Below are 9,105 nucleotides of genomic sequence, written 5' to 3'. Positions count from 1 at the left end.
CCCAGGGTCAATAAGGGAAAAAATACGCTGGAAAATTCCTCTCCAACCTCACCCACCACCACCCCCCCTCAGGCAATCGAAACAAGTCCAGGAGATAACATGGACCGAGTGTTATCTATAAAAAACACTTACCTTCGATATGATGCGATCTCTGCCCCAGTCAGGAACTGGTCCAGCTCCCTCTTGAAGACCTGCAGAGAGTCAGCACCCACCACACCAGCCAAGAAGTCAACACGTTGCATGCTATTCAAGGGTATAAACCTCACAATTCCCCAGATAACAAGGAAAAACCGAGCATTCTGGATAATCAAAAGTAAAATGCAGGGAAAGCTTGTGTGGAGGGTAAATGTTTCATGGGTGGCCCTCCATCGGCACCGGCAGTCTCTGAATTGGCTGACACCTGGGGTGGTAATTTTTTTTTTATTCGTTCACGGGATGTGGGCGTCGCTGGCGAGGCCGGCATTTATTGCCCATCCCTAATTGCCCTCGAGAAGGTGGTGGTGAGCCGCCTTCTTGAACCGCTGCAGTCTGTGTGGTGACGGTTCTCCCACAGTGCTGTTAGGAAGAGAGTTCCAGGATTTTGACCTAGTGACAATGAAGGAACGGCGATATATTTCCAAGTCGGGATGGTGTGTGACTTGGAGGGGAACGTGCGGGTGGTGTTGTTCCCATGTGCCTGCTGCTCTTGTCCTTCTAGGTGGTAGAGGTCGCGGGTTTGGGAGGTGCTGTCGAAGAAGCCTTGGCGAGTTGCTGCAGTGCATCCTGTGGATGGTACACACTGCAGCCACAGTGCGCCGGTGGTGAAGGGAGTGAATGTTTAGGGTGGTGGACGGGGTGCCAATCAAGCGGGCTGCTTTGTCCTGGATGGTGTCGAGATTCTTGAGTGTTGTTGGAGCTGCACTCATCCAAGCAAGTGGAGAGTATTCCATCACACTCCTGACTTGTGCCTTGTAGATGGTGGAAAGGCTTTGGGGAGTCAGGAGGTGAGTCACTCGCCACAGAATACCCAGCCTCTGACCTGCTCTCTTAGCCACAGTATTTATATGACTGGTCCAGTTAAGTTTCTGGTCAATGGTGACCCCCAGGATGTTGATGGTGGGGGATTCGGTGATGGTAATGCCGTTGAATGTCAGGGGAGGTGGTTAGACTCTCTCTTGTTGGAGATGGTCATTGCCTGGCACTTATCTGGTGCGAATGTTACTTGCCACTTATGAGCCCAAGCCTGGATGTTGTCCAGGTCTTGCTGCATGCGGGCTCGGACTGCTTCATTATTTGAGGGGTTGCGAATGGAACTGCACACTGTGCAATCATCAGCGAACATCCCCATTTCTGACCTTATGATGGAGGGAAGGTCATTGATGAAGCAGCTGAAGATGGTTGGGCCTAGGACACTGCCCTGAGGAACTCCTGCAGCAATGTCCTGGGGCTGAGATGATTGGCCTCCAACAACCACTACCATCTTCCTTTGTGCTAGGTATGACTCCAGCCACTGGAGAGTTTTCCCCCTGATTCCCATTGACTTCAATTTTACTGGGGCTCCTTGGTGCCACACTTGGTCAAATGCTGCCTTGATGCCAAGGGCAGTAACTCTCACCTCACCTCTGGAATTCAGCTCTTTTGTCCATGTTTGGACCAAGGCTGTAATGAGGTCTGGAGCCGAGTGGTCCTGGCGGAACCCAAACTGAGCATCGGTGAGCAGGTTATTGGTGAGTAAGTGCCACTTGATTGCACTGTCGACGACACCTTCCATCACTTTGCTGATGATTGAGAGCAGACTGATGGGGCGGTAATTGGCCGGATTGGATTTGTCCTGCTTTTTGTGGACAGGACATACCTGGGCAATTTTCCACATTGTCGGGTGGATGCCAGTGTTGTAGCTGTACCGGAACAGCTTGGCTAGAGGCGCAGCTAGTTCTGGAGCACAAGTCTTCAGCACTACAGCTGGGATATTGTCGGGGCCCATAGCCTTTGCTGTATCCAGTGCACTCAGCCGTTTCTTGATATCACGTGGAGTGAATCGAATTGGCCGAAGACTGGCTTCTGTGATGGTGGGGATATCGGGAGGATATCCACTCGGCACTTCTGGCTGAAGATGGTTGCAAACGCTTCAGCCTTGTCTTTTGCACTCACGTGCTGGACTCCGCCATCATTGAGGATGGGGATGTTTGCAGAGCCTCCTCCTCCCGTTAGTTGTTTAATTGTCCACCACCATTCACGACTGGATGTGGCAGGACTGCGGAGCTTTGATCTGATCCGTTGGTTGTGGAATCGCTTAGCTCTGTCTATAGCATGTTGCTTCCGCTGTTTAGCATGCATGTAGTCCTGAGTTGTAGCTTCACCAGGTTGGCACCTCATTTTTAGGTATGCCTGGTGCTGCTCCTGGCATGCTCTTCTACACTCCTCATTGAACCAGGGTTGATCCCCTGGCTTGTTGGTAATGGTAGAGTGAGGAATATGCCAGGCCATGAGGTTACAGATTGTGCTGGAATACAATTCTGCTGCTGCTGATGGCCCACAGCGCCTCATGGATGCCCAGTTTTGAGCTGCTAGATCTGTTCTGAATCTATCCCAGTTAGCACGGTGGTAGTGCCACACAACACGTTGGATGGTGTCCTCAGTGCGAAGACGGGACTTCATCTCCACGAGGACTGTGCGGTGGTCACTCCTACCAATACGGTCATGGACCGATGCATTTGCGACAGGTAGATTGGTGAGGACGAGGTCAATTAAGTTTTTCCCTCGTGTTGGTTCGCTCACCACCTGCCGCAGGCCCAGTCTAGCAGCTATGTCCTTCAGGACTCGGCCAGCAGTGGTGCTACCGAGCCACTCTTGGTGATGGACATTGAATCCCTCACCCAGAGTACATTTTGTGCCCTTGCTACCCTCAGTGCTTCTTCCAAGTGGTGTTCAACATGGAGGAGGACTGATTCATCAGCTGAGGGAGGACAGTAGGTGGTAATCAGCAGGAGGTTTCCTTGCCCATGTTTGACCTGACGTCATGAGATTTCATGGGATCTGGAGTCAATGTTGAGGACTCCCAGGGCCACTCCCTCCTGACTGTATATCACTGTACCACCACCTCTGGTGGGTCTGTCCTGCCGGTGGGACAGGACATACCCAGGGATGGTGATGGAAGAGTCTGGGACGTTGGCTGAAAGGTATGATTCTGTGAGTATGGCTATGTCAGGCTGTTGCTTGACTAGTCTGTGGGACAGCTCTCCCAATTTTGGCACAAGTCCCCAGATGTTAGTAAGGAGGACCTTGCAGGGTCGACTGGGCTTGGTGTTTTGCCATTGTCGTGTCCGGTGCCTAGTGGTCTGATGCCGGGTGGTCCGTCCGGTTTTATTCTTATTATGACTTTTCGTAGCGAGATTTTACAACTGAGTGGCTTGCTAGACCATTTCAGAGGACAATTAAGAATCAACCACATTGCTGTGGGTCTGGAGTCACATCTCGGCCAGACAGGGTAAGGATGGCAGGTTTCCTTCCCTAAAGGGCATTAGTGAACCAGATGGGTTTTTACGACAATCCGGTAGTTTCATGTCCATCATTACTGATACTAGTATTTTAATTCCAGATTTTTATTTAATTAATTAATTGAATTTAAATTCGCCAGCTGCCGTGGCAGGATTTGAACTTATGACTCTGGATTTTAGTCCAGGTCTCTGGATTACTAGTCCAGTAACATAACCACTATGCTACTGTACCCGTGGAGAGCTATATTTGGTTGAGCGGGATTGGCCTTGCAGGGGTTCCATGAAAAGGTTCGGTTTGGGGCCCCAACATTTTACTGGACAAATGATACCAAATACAACCCACTTAATCTGGTATCAAATCCGCACACATATGATCGTGAAAAGGAGCATTTGCAATAGGTAATTTATAAAAATAGTTCACACGATGATCAGGATCAGTGGATCCGCTCGCAACCCCGGACTGGTAGGGGGCCCTGTGTAATTGGACGGGTTCTGACGCCACCCCTTTAGCTACTAGGCCAGGGAGGAGAAAAATCAGCCAGGGTTCTTGTTCCTGATTGCTGCCCAGTGACCCCTGCTGAAAACTACGTGTGTGCGCGGACATCAGGTGTGGGCAGGGTCAGGCCTGGCTGTGACCTGTTGTCTGGTCAAATAGCCCGCTGACCCTTAGGGGTTGAATTTCGGCAGGGGTTCTCCTGACAGTTTGCCGTAAGTTCGGCAGAGGACCCACTGAAACCCCGGGGAAATGGCGCACACGGAAATTCGACCCCTCTCCCCTCCCTCACTGTCTAGTCTCACACATTCAGATGAGGCCTAGAGGGTGAATGTTGTCTGGGGAATGGCGCCCTGCCCCGAGGAAACACCATTGGAGGAGGAGGGAGGAAAAATCATAAGAAGGAAAATACTAAAGCAAGAAAAGGAATTGTCAAGCTCTATTGAAGGGTCACAGCAGAAATGTTAACCCGTTTCTCTCTCTTTCAGATGCTGACCCACCTGCTGTGCATTTCTAGCATTTGCTCTTTTTATTTCATATATGCTCCTCTGATGTTCTGTTCACAAATATAATGTTCACAAAGAAGCAATAGCACAGATGGCTGAAGGGCTATATCATAGAGTATTATCCTTGTTGCGTTGAATAATCTGTTTATTAATCTCCTGGTCAGGGAAATGAAGAGCAGAAGAACCAATGCAGGCTGGTGATTGAGATACCTTTTGCCTTTCTTTTATTTGTTCTTGGGATGTGGACGATACTGGCAAGGAACTATTTATCGCCCATCCCTAGTTGCCCTGAGGACATTAGGAGTCAACCACATAGCATGGGACTGGAGTCACATAGGCCAGACAGGGTAGGGGAGGCAGGTCTCTGCCCTGAAGGACATTAGTGAACCTGTTGGGTTTTTTTAACAATCCAGCAACATTCATGTAAGCAATGCAAGAATAAATATCTTGCAATAAATCAATTTTATACATTGCAAGTAACAGGTGCTGTGAGTGGGAGTTATTCCTAATTCCAGAAGGGAGAAAGTCCAAAGATACACTTTTTCATTCGCTGAGAAACCTAGGCGAAGGACCTTGGCTTACACCACCAAAGTTGGAAAAAGTAGGGGAGAAGATGAGATTGTGAAGTAATCATTAGGTGACTCCACGCTTGCAGTTTAAGTCCTGCAGATTGGAGAAGGAAGTGAAAATTGAAGGACGAAAAGATTTCACATGCTTTTGAGGTACTGAGAATGAATAAGTGGAAACAGGAAGGTGCATTGAATCTTGATTTCCACATAATGAGGTTTTCATTTTCATTAACACTTTCATGCCGCATTTTTAAACTGATTTCGTTGTAATATGAGAGACGGTTACACACAGTGCCTCATAGCTTATCTAACTAAGTGGCAATAAAAGAAAAAAAAGACTTGCATTTATATAGTGCATTTCACAACCTCAGGATGTCCCAAAGCGCTGTACAGCCAATGAAGTATTTTTGAAGTGTAGTCACTGTTGCAATGTAGGAAACACGGCAGCCACTTTGCGCACAGCAAGATCCCACATACAGTAATGAGAAAATGACCAGATCATCTGTTTTAGTGATGTTGGTTGAAGGATAAATATTGGCCAGGACATCGGGGGGAGCTCCCCGCTCACTTTCGAAACCTGAGAGGGAAGACGAGGCCTCGGTTTAACGCCTCATCTGAAAGACGGCACCTCCGACAGTGCAGCACTCCCTCAGTACTGCATTGGAGTGTCAGCCTAGATCTTGTGCTCAAGCCTCTGGAGTGGGACTTGAACCCACAACCTTCTGATTCAGAGGCGAGAGTGCAATTACGGGAGCATCATGTCATAATGGGGCAAAATTTCTTGCAATGGCATAACCGGCAAGTTACGTCAGAATTTATGCCTGTCATTAGACCAATCTTGCCAACGGCAATTTATGCCGTAATTTCCTGTGTATACCTAATTTGACTACATTGGAATGCAACTATCAGCGTAAAAGACCAGTGTGATTTAAACATAACCTTTAAATCAACCTCATACAACGGATTCCATTGCTCCCACAGGGTGGTTAGGACCATGACACTGGACTCACTTAAGCAACAACTATATGCTATAATAGGGAGATGGTAGAGCTGGTATTCTGGAGAACCTTCTTCAGCTGAAACTATCTCATGATATTGTGACATGATAAGGGCATGTATAAATGAAATTCTTTCTTTTAAAGACTTGCATTTATAAAGTGCCTTTCACGGCCTCAGGACGTCCCAAAGCTCTTCACAGCCAATGAAGTACTTTTGAAGCGTAGTCACTGATGTAAGGCAGGGAAATGCAGCAGCCAATTTGCGCACAGCAAGGCCCCACAAACAGCAATATTGATTGGATCATCTGTTTTAGGTGAGGGATAAATATTGGTCAGGACACCAGTAGAACTCCCCTGCTCTTCTTCAAATAGTGCAATGGGATCTTTTACATCCACACGAGGCCTCGGTTTAATATCTTCTCCGAAAGACAGCACCTCTGTCAGTGCACTCTCTCTCAGTACTGTACTGAAGGGTCAGCCTGGATTATGTGCTCAAGTCGCCAGAGTGGGACGTGAACCGATAACCTTCTGACTCAGAGGCAAGAGTTCTACCACTGAGCCACAGCTAACACATTTTGCTTGTGCTCTGTTTACCAACCTGTTAAATTGTCTTTCAAGGCACCACACTACTGCCCATTTAAAGGTGTACTTTCCTACATCAAAAAATAAGAGCTATTTTTGGATGATCCTAAGGTGGCATTGCCTCGAGCAGCAGTTTGGAGGTCCAGATGTCCATACTAGTCAATATTGGAAATGGTTTTGTGCCCACAACCTTCGTCGCAGTGAGTCCCTAATTACACTGTGCCACTGTGGAAGGTGGCAGGCATGAGCTGAGCTGTTCTATACAGGGGGAGGGATGGACAACTGAAAGGCGAACCAATGCAGGCTAGCCTTGCTCACCTTCTCCTCTGCCCTCTCGGCCAGAGACACTTTGTAACTTCACAGGAGTAAGGAACAAGGGAAGAAAATACGAAATAACCCACAAAAAGCAAATGAAAAAATTTGGAAGAAGTTGAGGTAAATAGGAAGCACCAGTGAAAGTTTTGAGACAATTATTTGCAGCAACACAATATTTTCTCCCCAGATGGAAGATTACTATCAGATGTAACAGTTGGGATGCAGAATGTGAGGCCTGTTTTATTTTTGTCTCTTTGCTGGTCAGACTTCCTCTTTTTTTTAAGGTATTTTTCTCCTCTTCCTCTTTCTCGAGGAGATTCATCATTGAGTAGATGTCTCCAGGAAATCAATGCTCAAACAAAGACTTGTCACCTTGCCCGCTGCTCTACCCTATTTGCCTGGTGCTGCCGCTCCAGTCGGACTACAGCGGAAGCTAGAGACCCACACATCCCATTGCAATCTGTCTCCACAGTTTTACATTTAAGTGGAGAGTTGGCAGAAGCTCTAGAAACCCACAAATTTGTAGGTCTTCGGATTGGGCTGGGCTGATAAGTGGCAAGTAACATTTGCGCCAGACAAGTGCCAGGCAATGGCCATCTCCAACAAGAGAGAGTCTAACCACCTCCCCATGACATTCAATGACATTACCATCGGTGAGTCCCCCACCATCAACATCCTGGGGGGGTCACCATTGACCAGAAACTCAACTGGACCAGCCACATAAATGCCGTGGCTACTAGAGCAGGTCAGAGGCTGGGTATTCTGCGGCGAGTGGCTCACCTCCTGACTCCCCAAAGCCTTTTTACCGCCTACAAGGCACAAGTCAGGAGCGTGGTGGAATACTGTCTACTTGCCCGGATGGATACAGCTCCAACAACACTCAAGAAGCTCAACACTATCCAGGACAAAGCAGTCCACTTGATCGGCACGCCATCCATTGGCTTAAACATCTACACCCTTGGCGTACCGTGGCTGCAGTGTATATTATCTACGGGTTGCACTGCAGCAACTCATCAAGGCTTCTATAGCAACACCTCCCAAACCTGCGACCTGCACCACCAAGATCGACAAGGGCAGCAGGTGCATGGGAACACCATCCTCCAAGTTCCCCTCCAAGTCATCAACCATCCTGATTTGGATATATATCGCCATTCCTTCATTGTCACTGGGTTAAAATGCTGAAACTCCCTACCTAACAGCATTGTGGGAGTACCTTCACCACATGGACTGCAGTGGTTCAAGATGAAGGCCCACCACCACCTTCTCAAGGGGCAACTAGGGATTAGCAATAAATGCCAGCCTTGCCAGCGATGCCCACATCCTGAGAATGAATAGAAATAAGTTTCCCCACTTTATATTAGAGTGTTGTTGACTGTGGGAGTGCCATGTGTGTGCGGCTAACTGCACTCACCTAACATAAAAGCACCTTTCGTCACTCCATTACTACAGGAACGAGGGCAGCAAGCAACTTAATCTCTGGCTTCTGCCATTGCTGCTCTCGCACTAGATGCGGGATGTGTTTGAGAGTGGCTGAGCACAGACTCTCCCCTCTGAGAGAAAGTGTCTTGTCTCTACGACCTGGCCAAACTTCTTCTAATGTTATATTTTCCTCCCTTTGTGCCAATGGTAAGAGTTACACAAGAAGGGTCTGGAGTGACTCCATGGAAAATTTCCTTCCCTGTGGTGAAGCAGTTTGTCTCCAATCGTTAATACCCCCTGCCTCCCTGCTTTTCCCCCCATACCACAGCTAAGATGAGTTTGTTAATGTTTTTCCCTGACCCTTTTCTTCCCTCCTCTCCTGAAGGTGCTGGCTCATGCTGGGGTACAGTTCCATGGGTTCCACAAGCTCACTAGTACTTAGCTTTCATATGTGAGCCTAGATAATGAGTGTCATCAGGTTAAAAGACCAAGGAAGGCATCGTAGTCAAGACAGTTCCATCCTCACTCAATGTTCACACCTACAGGGGATAATTTTGACTTTGGGCGATAGTGTAAAATGGACGATATTGGATTAGCCGTTCATTCTACATTGCTCCCGATTTTCATTGCCATGAAGTCACCGTGGTCTGCCTCATCAATGATGAGCATAGAATTATTAGTTTGAGTGGGCTATTTGTGCTGTATTCGTGGTATCCTCCTCTTGGGGATGGGGGGAAGCACCTGTAT

The sequence above is a fragment of the Heptranchias perlo genome, chromosome 29 (assembly GCF_035084215.1).
Source record: "Heptranchias perlo isolate sHepPer1 chromosome 29, sHepPer1.hap1, whole genome shotgun sequence".
NCBI classification, from domain to species: domain Eukaryota; kingdom Metazoa; phylum Chordata; class Chondrichthyes; order Hexanchiformes; family Hexanchidae; genus Heptranchias; species Heptranchias perlo.
This window is presented reverse-complemented; position numbering follows the sequence as displayed.